At 31.5% G+C, this 15,395-nt stretch overlaps 1 long non-coding RNA gene across 1 annotated transcript; it reads right to left on the bottom strand.

Annotated features, from left to right (window-relative positions):
• Nucleotides 1-363: 363 nt before the first annotated feature.
• On the bottom strand, nt 364-15,016 carry LOC120352708. The gene is made up of 4 exons (XR_005572046.1): nt 14,599-15,016; nt 9,489-9,622; nt 7,767-7,883; nt 364-496 (listed from the first exon to the last, which is right to left on the bottom strand). It is a non-coding gene; the product is annotated as an uncharacterized LOC120352708 (long non-coding RNA).
• Between the last annotated feature and the right edge of the window lie 379 nt (nt 15,017-15,395).

Below are 15,395 nucleotides of genomic sequence, written 5' to 3'. Positions count from 1 at the left end.
TCTCCTGTCAGGGCAGTCTATAAACTGTCTCTGTAGCTGTATTGATTGAGTCGACATCGACCTCTGCTGACCAATAACAGCTTGCAGACTGTCCTGAGAGGGAGCAGTGCATGAGTCACTCGCCATTCGATGAATTAATTAAATCAAATCTGCTCTAGTTCAAACAGCCCTCTATGCTTGCAACACCTCAAATGGAATACAGTTCATATACATCTGAGTAACACATCAATTATTACTTTGAATATCTATTGAAATATTAAATATTATATATTAATATCTATATTAGTTTATTTTCTTTATTTTTATACTTCAGAGTATATCTATATGAGCGAAAAATGTAAATAAGAAAACATTATTTTCAATAAAATGCAATGATTTTTATTAAGTATTACAAAAATTGAACTTTCATTTTATAACTAATTATATATTTTTACTTTGAACTGCTATCGTCCTTGATTTGAGCTTCATGAGGAGTATAGTCTCTCTGCTCTTGGTCCTGTAAAATATGAAATGTACAGTTTAGTGGGATAACTTGATAGGTTATTATGAGTAAAATATAAAATTTCTCGGTAATCAATTCTCAGAATGCTGATTATGTAGCTTAAAAACTTTTATAAGTTGGAGACTGATATACATACTGTAACTTTCAGGATAAGTTATTGGTCGAATACTCTACCTTTTGACATACATAAATGAATTTCAACCCCTCATAAGTGGTTGACTTAGACCTTCATAAGGACATCTCATTTACATTTATGACAGTTTGGCACACTGTCAAACGAGAGAATAAGGGGAGCATTTCGGGAGCATCTTTTGAAATGAAATGTAAAAAGTACCAAACAGATTACTAAATAAATAATCAGTTTTTCAATGTGTTCCGTTATTCATCAAAAAAGTGTTGTTTTAAGTTTTATTTCTTTTATCAATAATTTCTATAAAAACTAAAACTTTAATCAGCCGCCATTTTTGATAAAAGTATCATAGAACATTTTTATTGATGTCGTCATTCTTGTTTTAAAAAGGCCTTTAGAATTATGTACCACACAATGGATGTTTACATTTTAAATATTTGAGTTACAACCCCTCATTTCTTCAAAAACTAAAACTTCAATCAGCCGCCATTTTGGATACAAGTATCGTAGAACATTATTATTGATGCCATCTTTCTTGTTTTAAAAAGACCTTTAAAATGATTAACCACACAATGGGTGTTTACATTTTAAATATCCCAGTTACAACCCCCAAGTAAACCCCTTAGGTGGGGTTGGAACTCAGTTGTACATTAAAAGGTAGAGTATTCTATCAATAACTTATCCTAAAAGTTACAGAATTATATCTACAACAGTTTCCAAATTATTGAAGGGTTCTCATACATATGACTCACTCTGTATATGTGCATATGTATCGTTGAATTTCAAAGGTTGTTGAAAAACTGTGTTTGAAGGAGGATCCGTCTTTGGGTAGCAGTGATTGGACATTGGTTGCAAAAAGGCAAACATGTAGAAGAAATTTGAAAAGAGTATTGGGAGCAAGCGGTGAAGTGTACGAAACGATGAGTTCTTCTTTGATTCAAGGAACTGATTTGCAATTTCTCCACATGTATTGGGACTACTAATTTATGATTATTCCCTACTTTCATAAAAGAAAGCCTTTTTGACATGATTGTTTTATTCACAAATAAGTTTATTGAATGGACTATTTTTATTTCACAACATATTGGACAGTTCAATTTTCTATCTGTAAGTCAAATATTTTCTTGGATTTTTATTTTTATACTTTGAAAACATGATCAATAATAATAATTTACTAATGATGAATTTTGTGTACGTATTTATGTATGTCATTGGCCTTTGATGATACTGCTATTTCCTTATAATTGAAAAAAAAATGGGTTGGTTCAGGTGGTTTACACTCAAGAATAGTATAATAGTAGGTTGCCTTGATCACATAAGACGCGTGGAGAACGCAGCCTGCTATGGTGTGACGTCATGCTGCGACCTCTCGCCCCGGCTTAACATGCATTCAAATGTAAAAATGCCAAACTTTGAGCCCTCATAGCAAATCAACCATCAACTTTACATAGAAGTGACAGACATCAAAATGTTCAGCATTTTATCCCCTTTGAAACAATATCAAACTAATTTTCAGTAAAAATCCTATAAATGTTACCAGCGAGTCTAAAACAAATCGTTTGAACACACAATTTGATTTGATAATACCATTTCAAATAAGTTTTTGTACTTTCTATTAGTTTTTTCTGCATCGTTTTAGTTCTTTCTCTTAAACAGATTCTATTCTCATTTAGAAATTTTATCCTTATGAAGTCTGTGGAAAGAACTAACAGCTTCTTTAGGAATTTCAGGATATTAATGTTATTTTATCAACAACTCCTGAAACATAGCAATGCGAACCCATCAACGGTTGCCTAGCTTTATCACAAAAATAAACAGTCTAGATAAGCTCTAAGAATATATGAACATCATTTAAACATTATAAAGATTTTTATTTATCCTAATTATGATAAAAAAATAGATAATCATGACTTTTAATGACTTTAATGCTGTTATTTTATCAAAAAATAAAGCGCATTACACTACTGTACTGTAAGGTAGTTGAATAATTTCATGAATAATTAATGTTATATTATTTGAAGTTATAATTTTTTGAACTATTTAAATTATAATTAAGATCTATTCTTGCTTTAAACAAGTGTTTTTTTGCATTTATAATTATCCCATGGACACATTGAAATAAAAAATATCATACTAACGTGAATAATATATGGTATTTCCTTTGTAAATTTGTGTCCCATAAAAATAATCAATAAAATATACTAATAATCGTCAATAATAATAGTAATAATAATACTGCACTGAGCAGAAACAAAAACACAATACAAGAGCAACGTGTTGGTACTACGCTTTCCAGTAGACAACTAAAATAATTATTAGTAACCAGACAGTTCAACGTTCTAAAAATAACTTGTAACCATGGTGAACAGTTCCATGATTTCGCTAAATTGGTTCTAGGTATATGTCAATTAATAAAGTCTTAAACAAATATCATTAATACAAATGCTTGCAACTAGCATTCCGGGCGATGATACAACTATCAATTTTCACAAACAATTGTCAAATAAGAAACAATCATTTTTAAATATTATTGGACGACCACATAAAATTAAATAAGTTCGCTTCATTTTGTCATATTATTGTTTAAAATAAGTCCAAAACAAATAAGTTACCAGCAATTTCACAAATATGAATAGGTTTTACCGATTGAATATAGTGATAGATTCAAGGACTTTCTACACTTTTCGAAATGAATTAATGTTTTCAAAATACATTGATGTGGAGCTTGTTTCTTTCTGAATTGAAAAGCATATTCATATTTTTTATCAATACAGCGGTTTTTATGTGAGGAAGTGATATTTGACGCGGTGTTTTGTATGTAATTCTTATGGGAAGCCGGCGTTTGCCACGTAGGCTCATGCCATCTCATCCGCGTATGTAAACGCGATCGAGGCAACCTGCTATACACTATCCTTTGTTTACACTCACCATTCTATATAAAGACCGAGTGGCACATATATGTGTCACGAGTGAAAAAACCCTGAAATTTGAGAAACTTGAGGAATTTAACGATCTTCCAGAGTTATTCAAATTACTGTTAAGGAAATATTCATTTCAACAGGTGATATGATTTGGAATGTGTGGAGTATCCTAAATTAATTGACTGGTATATATGAAGTAAACCTAATTTTTTATTGGGAGGAGTTGATTAGTCATGTGGCACATATATGTGCCACCCAGGAGCGAATGTGCTATTCCTTTATAGTTGAATATATGACATTTTTGGTTATGTAAATATGGATGTTACTTATTTTTATTGTATGTTTATTTTTATGTGTTAGCAAGGTTAGCATTTTAGGCCATATTTACACTGCACTGTAGTAGATAGCCGTATTTCTTTTCAAACCATACCTGTAGGTATGTAAAAAACAGAAATTCAAGTACCCATTTTAAAATTGGCATATTTCTTCTTAGAAATAAAAATATTGGAATAATATTATTTTTCTTTTTCTTTGATTTATATTTTCAAGTATTATTCAAAAGTAGCCCTAAAGAAAAAAGGCTATAGGTATGTTTTTTTCCCAGTAATGCATTCACACTAACTCGCTCAAAGTTGCAACCATATTAGTCCAGTCAATATAGACATGAAATTAAGAGGGCCTGCTAGCAATTTATATTTTATTTCTGATTTTTATATTATATTTATATGATTTGTGATTGTATCCACAAAAGGATAAATAAATTCAGAACCAACCAATATTTCCATGATAAATAATTGTCTTGTTCTATATAGATACAGAGTGGCCCAGAAACCTTGTATTTTCGATTAAATGGATATTTTCAGAATTTTATTTTAAATAGTTCAACAATACAATGAAGAATCTATCCTCTAAATCTCAAGGATTTATCTTTTACCGAATTTTAAATGTTTTGACCCAAAAATTTAAACTTTAGGCTCTCATATCTCAAAAAGTAATGATCGGAAAAAATGTTTTCCTGAGAATACCTTTTCATTTTGATAGCTTGATGATATACAAACCGAAAAACTTTAAAAAATATGACCAGTATAAATTTTATTTTTAGCCTTTGCACAACCTTAAACCGACTCTAGCCGCGGTTCACACTTCTGCCAGTTCACTCATTCGTCAAACTTCTTGTTACATATCCAACATTAAAACTGTACCGTACCTTAGAACAAGAATCAATAATTCTAAAATTTGAAATTTTGAGACAAGAGCATTTAAAAAATTGAATTATTGTTCCTTGTTCTAAGGAATTCCTTCCTTCTTCTGGAGTGCAAATCTTTAAAGAAACAAAAAAATTTGACTCATAACCTCAATATTTGGACTAATTTTCAATCAATAATTCTAATTTTGTAATTTACTGTTAAGGGCAAATGCCTGTTTGTAATAGGTTAATTTAAGTAGATGACTAAATATTATTTGTTACTTGGGGCATAAGATACATTAATCTTTACAAGCATTCACATTCACTTAATACTAACATATAAATCATTGATAGAACTATGTAACTTAGTTCTGCAGCTGCACTTCTGACCCAATTTTTCTTGTGACTCAAGTCTCCAATATGGTTCTTTGGAAATTACTATACTAATTCACAGCATGTTCTACAAAAATTTTTGCTTCATATGAAATTAAAAATCTGAGCCTATTCAATTATAAAGTTATCATTTTAAAATCTTAAAACTGCTTCAGTAATTCTTGAATATATTGTAGGGAAGTTTGGTTGTAAAGGTTGTTTATGAAGTTGTTTTTGAGGCTGTAAAGTAAGTTGTTTAGGAATGGTGAAAGAATTGATTCTTGAAGGAAATAGTAGAGTGCAACTTAATACAAATGCTTGCAACTAGCATTCCGGGCGATGATACAACTATCAATTTTCACAAACAATTGTCAAATAAGAAACAATCATTTTTAAATATTATTGGACGACCACATAAAATTAAATAAGTTCGCTTCATTTTGTCATATTATTGTTTAAAATAAGTCCAAAACAAATAAGTTACCAGCAATTTCACAAATATGAATAGGTTTTACCGATTGAATATAGTGATAGATTCAAGGACTTTCTACACTTTTCGAAATGAATTAATGTTTTCAAAATACATTGATGTGGAGCTTGTTTCTTTCTGAATTGAAAAGCATATTCATATTTTTTATCAATACAGCGGTTTTTATGTGAGGAAGTGATATTTGACGCGGTGTTTTGTATGTAATTCTTATGGGAAGCCGGCGTTTGCCACGTAGGCTCATGCCATCTCATCCGCGTATGTAAACGCGATCGAGGCAACCTGCTATACACTATCCTTTGTTTACACTCACCATTCTATATAAAGACCGAGTGGCACATATATGTGTCACGAGTGAAAAAACCCTGAAATTTGAGAAACTTGAGGAATTTAACGATCTTCCAGAGTTATTCAAATTACTGTTAAGGGAAATATTCATTTCAACAGGTGATATGATTTGGAATGTGTGGAGTATCCTAAATTAATTGACTGGTATATATGAAGTAAACCTAATTTTTTATTGGGAGGAGTTGATTAGTCATGTGGCACATATATGTGCCACCCAGGAGCGAATGTGCTATTCCTTTATAGTTGAATATATGACATTTTTGGTTATGTAAATATGGATGTTACTTATTTTTATTGTATGTTTATTTTTATGTGTTAGCAAGGTTAGCATTTTAGGCCATATTTACACTGCACTGTAGTAGATAGCCGTATTTCTTTTCAAACCATACCTGTAGGTATGTAAAAAACAGAAATTCAAGTACCCATTTTAAAATTGGCATATTTCTTCTTAGAAATAAAAATATTGGAATAATATTATTTTTATTTTTCTTTGATTTCTATTTTCAAGTATTATTCAAAAGTAGCCCTAAAGAAAAAAGGCTATAGGTATGTTTTTTTCCCAGTAATGCATTCACACTAACTCGCTCAAAGTTGCAACCATATTAGTCCAGTCAATATAGACATGAAATTAAGAGGGCCTGCTAGCAATTTATATTTTATTTCTGATTTTTATATTATATTTATATGATTTGTGATTGTATCCACAAAAGGATAAATAAATTCAGAACCAACCAATATTTCCATGATAAATAATTGTCTTGTTCTATATAGATACAGAGTGGCCCAGAAACCTTGTATTTTCGATTAAATGGATATTTTCAGAATTTTATTTTTAAATAGTTCAACAATACAATGAAGAATCTATCCTCTAAATCTCAAGGATTTATCTTTTACCGAATTTTAAATGTTTTGACCCAAAAATTTAAACTTTAGGCTCTCATATCTCAAAAAGTAATGATCGGAAAAAATGTTTTCCTGAGAATACCTTTTCATTTTGATAGCTTGATGATATACAAACCGAAAAACTTTAAAAAATATGACCAGTATAAATTTTATTTTTAGCCTTTGCACAACCTTAAACCGACTCTAGCCGCGGTTCACACTTCTGCCAGTTCACTCATTCGTCAAACTTCTTGTTACATATCCAACATTAAAACTGTACCTTAGAACAAGAATCAATAATTCTAAAATCTGAAATTTTGAGACAAGAGCATTTAAAAAATTGAATTATTGTTCCTTGTTCTAAGGAATTCCTTCCTTCTTCTGGAGTGCAAATCTTTAAAGAAACAAAAAAATTTGACTCATAACCTCAATATTTGGACTAATTTTCAATCAATAATTCTAATTTTGTAATTTACTGTTAAGGGCAAATGCCTGTTTGTAATAGGTTAATTAAGTAGATGACTAAATATTATTTGTTACTTGGGGCATAAGATACATTAATCTTTACAAGCATTCACATTCACTTAATACTAACATATAAATCATTGATAGAACTATGTAACTTAGTTCTGCAGCTGCACTTCTGACCCAATTTTTCTTGTGACTCAAGTCTCCAATATGGTTCTTTGGAAATTACTATACTAATTCACAGCATGTTCTACAAAAATTTTTGCTTCATATGAAATGAAAATCTGAGCCTATTCAATTATAAAGTTATCATTTTAAAATCTTAAAACTGCTTCAGTAATTCTTGAATATATTGTAGGGAAGTTTGGTTGTAAAGGTTGTTTATGAAGTTGTTTTTGAGGCTGTAAAGTAAGTTGTTTAGGAATGGTGAAAGAATTGATTCTTGAAGGAAATAGTAGAGTGCAACTTACTAAAAATGGTTTCCAACAGATGTAGAAAGGAGTTTTAAATCCAATCCAACTGTAGTTTGGCAGCATATTCATCTGTCATGGTGGATTTTAGTATATGCGTCTGCAGTTCTATTCCCACTGTAATATTACATTTTTTCTCAATTAAAATCGAATCTTCAATTCTAGATCTATAAAACTTGATAGTAAATATCAGAGTAATCGATATGTGGACAACTTTTTAACTGAGAATTTATCGTAAATAATTGTGTTGCACATTCCATGGTATCACCGAAACTGAGTTTACAGAATTAACAAATAAATAGATCATTATAAATATAGAGGATATATATATAAATTTAAAATAACAGTTTTGAAATAAAGTTTTATTGAGAACAAATGTAAAATGTAAATTCTAATCTTGTAATTTATAATTTTTTGGAATTTAATATCGGTGACGTGTTCATGACGTCGACACTGGTTTTGAGGTGGGGCTTTACTCTGTACTTGTTAGGTCTTCTCTCTAAAAAATGGTGGCTGGCTATGTGTTCTAATTTTGTGTTCTCTGAATATTTTTCTGTTTAATTGAATTTTTAATGTTTTAAATTGAGTTTTGAACAGTTTTATGGTGTTCTAATTTTGTATAAAATTGTTTTGTGTGTCTACAAGCCTTTAGCCATTGTTTTTCAACTATATAAATGGATAAGTATTTAGCTTGTAATGATGTTAGATGCTTAAGTGTGTAAGGTATTGTTTTGTGGATTTGTGTTGTATATTGCCAAAATTCTTCTGAAGATTATAAGTTGGTTTGCTCTGAAAACTGGATTTCTCATTCCTAAGCAATAGGTCCATTCATAGTTTATCAAGAATCTACCATTTTGGAGCCGATAACTTCCTTTAGGTTAATAGGTGTGAAATGCTATCCAACCTATTTAGGAGAAATTGGTAGCACGCCACCACCTTTGCCTGAAATCAAATGAAACATTAAATGTATGAATGCAATTTTCTAATTGAAAGGAATTTAATAAGTGATATTAAATGATATAACACTGTTTATAATAATATAAACCAATACAAGAGAGTATTCAAGGACCTTACATAGTACTGAACTAATTATCAAATTGTAGCCTATCAATGAGAATGATTGCTTCTATTTACAATTTATTTAAAGTAAAGTATTTCTCAAGAAGGTGATTTTATACTGGTCATATTGGAATAAATATGCTTTAATCTAATCAAAATATTAAAAAAAAAAAATTAGTTCAAATGTAACTCTAGTCCCTAATAAATATAACTAATAATTAGTGTGAGTAGGCCTATTATGGTGTTATGAATAGTTCTATTATTGTAACATTTTACAATAGCTTCTTTTATATCATAACCATCTATGATATTAAATCAATCCATTATTACAGAATCATATAATCACTAGATTAAAAGGTATTGAATCATGAAAGTAAAACCACCAAATAGTTTTTTTACAAGTTTGAGGTTAACCAACAATTCTAACAGTTTAATCACCTGTTAGTGTTTGGAATTAATGAACATTATTTAACTTATACACACTAAAAATTGCAATTACTGTTGTATTAGGGTTATTAATAGGGCCTGACATCAAATCTTAAAACTGCTCCAGTAATTCTTGAATATATTGTAGGTAGCCTAAGTTTGTTTGTAAAGGTTACAAGTAAGTTTGTTTATGTATGTTAAAAAGTTGATTATTGAAGGAAATAGAGTGCAACTTACTGAAAATAGCTTTCATCAGATGTAGAAAGGAGAAGAACTTTTTTTCAAATCTAATCCAACTAGTTGGCATCATATTCATCTGTCATGGTGGATTTTAGTATAATATGTATCTGCAGTTCTGTTCCCACTTTGGTCTGAAATCAAATGAAACATTACATGTAAGAAAGCAATTATCTAATTAAAAGAAATTTTGATGTAATAATTTAGTATGGTTTTAATATATTGATAGTATTCAAACAATAAACTGATACAAGGGAGTATTCAAGGACAAAAAGAAATAAGGAATAAGGACCATACATTGTACTGAACTAATAATTAAATTGTAGCCTATCAATAAGAATGATTGCTGATATTTACAGTTTATTTGGAGAATTTTTCAAAAGATTGATTTGATACTAGTCATATTGAAATAAATAATGTTTTATCTTATCAAAATACTGTATTCAAAAAGTTCATTAGGTCAAATGTAACCATAGTCCCTAATATGCCTATAAATAACTAATATTATTAGTGGGTAGGCCTATTCTGGTATTAGCTTCATTATTGTAACATTTTACAATAGCTTCTTATATCTTGAACATTCATAATATTAAATCAATCTATTATGATATTACTGAATCATATAATCACTAGTTTAAAAATTATTACCTAAATCATAAAATTGAAACCACACTTGATAGTTGTTTTACAAGTTTGAGGTTAACTAACAATGTTAACAGTTTGTTAAATCACAGTTAGCCAAAATGCTTTCAAGTCATTATATTATCCCTTCTCATATTAGAATTAGTTATTTTAGGATAAATTAATACAGGGCTACCCATGATTTATATAAAAGGAAACCGATGTCTTATCCAACACAAGTTTTGGCCCGACTGTCCAGTACAGTTTAATCACCAAAACACTGCAAATTGGTACCCCTGGTGGGACCTCACCCCAAATTGTTACCCCTGTTGTAGAACCTTACCAAAATTGATAGCTTACCCCAATAAATTTTTTTCTCAGTGATCATTATTAAGTATAATAGCCATATCTGATAAATCAGGAAGTAGTGATGATGAAATGTCTAGAGACACTATCTTATTAGAAAATACATCAAGCAATCTTGAGGAATCGAGTACTAGTGGATTAGATATTGATGAAAATACGGTCAGACATGTATTTCTAGATCAGATTAGCTTTAATAAAAGTTATAATCAACCTAGTAATGTTGTTCAAGTTGACGATGATAGCCTACATTTAGTATTAACTAACTCAAACGAGGCGTCTACAAATACTAATGGTCCAGTTAATACTACCACTATGGATACCAATACTATATTATTACAGTTAATGAAACAAATCCAAGATCAATCTAACAAGATTCAAGACCAATCTGGACAGTCAGGAACAATCTAAGCGACTTGAAAAGTCTATTCAAGAAGGTAATGAAAACATTGAGAAGTTAAGGTTGGATAGTATGGCAATGAAGCAAGAAATCTTAGCTGAACAATACAAGATGAATTCTGAATTGAGGGCCTTAATGAATGAAAATCAGGAAAACATTTCAAAATTGCAGGATAAAACCCTTAATCTCGATTCAAACATTAGTTCTATTAATATTAAGATTAGCCATGTTGAAGATAAAGTACAAGCTGTTAATGGAAGTGTCGAAAATTCTAAAGTTAGACTTGACCAACACATTATCACTTTTGAATGTGAAAGAGATAACCAAAATGAAAAATATCAGGATCTGTTATCCAACCTCAATAAAGTCCAAAATCATATTGATCATGATCAAGAGGAAATTTGTGTTGTAAAAAATAAATGTAACAAGAATGCTGTAGCAATCACTAAGTTGGATGATTATGTTTGTGAAACAATTGCTAGTAATTTATCTAACAATGTAGTTTACAGTTCTTTCCAATCCCCTAGACAAGACTTTCAAATGAGCATTGATTACCATAACCATAACCCCATGAATTACAACAATGGGAAAATCAAGGTTATTGTAGAGAGCAGCATAACAAGCAATAATTGTCACAAAGATTGGTGACGATTACCAATTACCCCTTACCACTCATGATAGTCGCGATATTCTTTTGAAAATTCAATAGTATGTGTAGATTGTCCTGTATGTCAAATTTGAAACGAATCGTACAGTTAGAAATACCCAGTCAATCACTTTTTATCCTGGTCTATATGAGTTTTAACCCCTATGCTGGTCAATGTGGTTTTAAACCCCTAACCATACCTAATAGTCAATATATTCTTATGAAATTTCAACAGTATTTTGAGTATGTGGGAATTATCCTGTATGCCGAATTTGAAACAGATTGGAAATTAAGAAATACTCGATCAATCACTTTTTATGCTGGTCAATAGGGTTTTTACCCTCTAAATACCCCTAAACATCATTATATCTGGATGAAATTCTCACAGTATTTCAAGTATATGCAAATTATCCCTCATGACAATTTTGACGCGAATCAGTCAATTAGAAATACTTTGTCAATCACTTTTTATCCTGGTCAAAAGGAGTTTTAACCCCTAACTACCCCTAATAGTCAAGATATTCTTATAAATTTTCAACAGTATCTTGAGTATGTGTGAATTATACTGTATGCCAAATTTGAAATGAATCGAATCAGACATTTAGAAATACTCAATCAATCATTTTTTATGCTGGTCAATAGCGTTTTTAACCCCTTATCACTCCTAATAGTGGAGATATTCTTTTGAAATTTCAATAGTATGTGAAGTATGTGTAGATCATTCTGTATACCAAATTTGAAACAAAACGGACAACTTGAAATACCTGGTCGATCACTTATTATGCTGGTCAATCGGGTTTTTACCCTCTAAATACCACTAAAAATCATTATATTTGGATGAAATTCTGACAGTATTTCAAGTTTGTGCGAATTATTCCTCATGACAATTTTGACGTGAATTGGTCAATTGAAAATACTTTTTCAATCACTTTTCATCCTGGTCAATAGGAGTTTTAACCCCTAACCACCCCTGATAATCAAGATATTCTTATGAAATCTCAACAGTATTTTGAGTATGTGTAAATTATCTTGTATGCCAAATTTGAAACAAATCGGACATTTAGGAATACTCGATCAATCAATTTTTATGCTGGTCAATAGGGTTTTTAACCCCAGACCACTCCTAATAGTCGAGATATTCTTATGAAATTTCAATAGTATGTGAAGTATGTGTGGATCGTCCTGTATGCCAAATTTGAAACAAATTGGACAGTTAGAAATACCCGGTCAATAACGTTTCATGCTGGTCAATGTGGTTTTTAACCCCTAACAATACCTAATAGTCAAGATATTCTTATGAAATTCCAACAGTATGTTGAGTATGTGTAAATTATCCTGTGTATACTGAATTTGAAACAAATTGGACAATAGAAATACCTGGTCAATTACTTTTTATCCTGATCAATAGGGTTTTCAACCCCCAACCACCCGAAATAGTCAAGATATTCTCATGAAATTTCAACAGTATGTTGAGTATATGTAAATTATCCTGTATGCCAAATATGAAACGAAACTGACAATTTGAAATACCTGGTCAATCACTTTTTATGCTGGTCAATATGGTCTTTACCATCTGAATACCACTAAACATCATTATATTTGGATGAAATTCTCTCAGTATTTCAAGTATGTGTGGATTATCCCTCATGACAATTTTGATGAGAATCAATAAATTAGAAATACTTTGTCAATCTCTTTCTATCCTGATAAAAAAAGATACCTCAGTCTCATATACCACCTTTGTCAACGATTTACCGGAAATATTATTAGAAGAACAGAAACCAACACCAAAAACCGCCACCCACCATGCACTTAAAACACACCACAAACAACAACCCCTATTAAGTATCCTGTTCCCCACCGAAGATCCATCACCGCCGGAGAACACTAACAGTCGCCAGGAAGAGCAACCCGCCACTGAAGAATCACTACCAAATGCAAACAGTCGCCAGGAAGGGACCACCACCATGCATCTGCGCACAGGACCTGCACACGCGCATAAATGGACCCCACCGAGGCACATCAAGGACCCCAAGATGGAGGATTGGGAGGACGGACTACAGGACCGAAGGAACCAGCATCGCAAGGCCTGGAGGTGGAAGTGACAAGGGAGGAACCGCACATGCCGATGGAGTCCACATGCATGCTTCAAGCAGCCGAGGAGGACACCGGACGACCGACACCAGGATGGAGGACAAGGGACCGACGGCATGCATCCGCGGCACATACCGTACGCTTTAAGGGAGCTGCTCAGCATTGTGACTGGAAAAACGGACCAAATAAATGGGATAAAATGGAACTACTAACAAAACTATGATGGATTCATGCATGGGCAACAATAAATTGGATTACCGTGGGAGATTGATGAAGGATGGAAGGTGTTTGAGAAGATTGAAAGAAATAAGAAGTAATATAAGGAAAGTGAAAGTACCTGGCTACTATATGTTGAGAGGCGATATTATTAAAGAGATGGAAAATGTATTGAATTACTGTTTTATGCTTGTTATTATGGCTGTGATGATAATGGAAAGTGATGTTATTGTTATTGATGTTATAATTAAGACCGTGTTATTGTTGAAGGAATTTGTTGACTGTTGGAAATCTTGTATGATAAAATTGTTTGTTATTAAGGCTGTGATGTTTGTTAAAAATTGTGATTTAATGAAGTAATGAAGGGGATAATATTATTGAAGAAATTTATGGTCTATGAGGAATCTTGTTTTATGAAATTGTTTCCTGATATGATTAAGGTTGTTGATAAAGAAACTATGTGGATAGTATTGAACGAAAATAAATGGAAAGCTTTGGATCAATTAAAATAAATTATTATTAAAGGAGCAAGGAGTTATTTGAAAGAATACACCAGATACCGGGGCTTTAAATTTATGAAGGATGAATTATCAATAGGACAGCCTCACCAATCGATAGAAGATAACCTAACCGGCCTACATCAATATCAACAAGCAGAAACGCCAGAAGATACAGGAAAGCCACAAAATGTCTACATGCAATATCGTCGAATTTGAAAGGAAATATGATAAGGAGACAAATAAAAACAGTATTATCAACCAATTACTGACCTGTCTTAATAAATTTAGTGTTGAAGTATCACCTCGTGTCACCAAATCCGATGTTTAATTCACTCCAACCGATAGAGGCCTGTAACAAATCAAAGCAAAATTTTTAATTATGTATTTTCTTGCTAAGCATCATATAAAAAAGGGCACAAGAGGGGATATGAAGAATAAAATAAGTTAATTACCTTAAAGTGTGAAAATATCAGAATTTAGGTTAACTGGAGCCAATTGAAATGGAAAGCTAGAGAATTGTGATGTAAGAAGCAGAAATCTAGAAATCTGTAGACTAGCAAAGGCCATCCAAATTGAGCACATCGCTCTATCAACATATGTTTGTAAAAAGAAATTGTTCCCAAAAAACTATCTATAAGTAGTATAAAAAGGCGGGTTCTGGGACACAAGTGTCCCAGAACCTGCCTTCACCTCAAGGTCACCCAAGTTGACCAAACCTAACCTCAGGGTCATCCAGGTCAACCAAACCTAACCTCAAGGTCATCCAGGTCAACCAAACCTAACCTCAAGGCCATACAGGTCAACCAAACCTAACCTCAAGGCCATCCAGGTCAACCAAACCTAACCTCAAGGTCATCCAGGTCAACCAAACCTAGCCTCAAGGCCATCCAGGTCAACCAAACCTAACCTCAAGGTCATCTAGGTCAACCAAACCTAACCTCAAGGCCATCCAGGTCAACCAAACCTAAAAAAAAAATAATAATAAAAAAAAATAGAAAAAAAAATTAAAAAAAAATAAAAATTAAAAAAAAATAAAATGAAAAAAAATAAATAGATAAAAAAATTTA

This window comes from Nilaparvata lugens, chromosome 8, assembly GCF_014356525.2.
Source record: "Nilaparvata lugens isolate BPH chromosome 8, ASM1435652v1, whole genome shotgun sequence".
Lineage (NCBI taxonomy): Eukaryota > Metazoa > Arthropoda > Insecta > Hemiptera > Delphacidae > Nilaparvata > Nilaparvata lugens.
The sequence above is the reverse complement of the archived record's forward strand: the minus strand, read 5'-3'. Positions and strand labels throughout refer to the sequence as shown.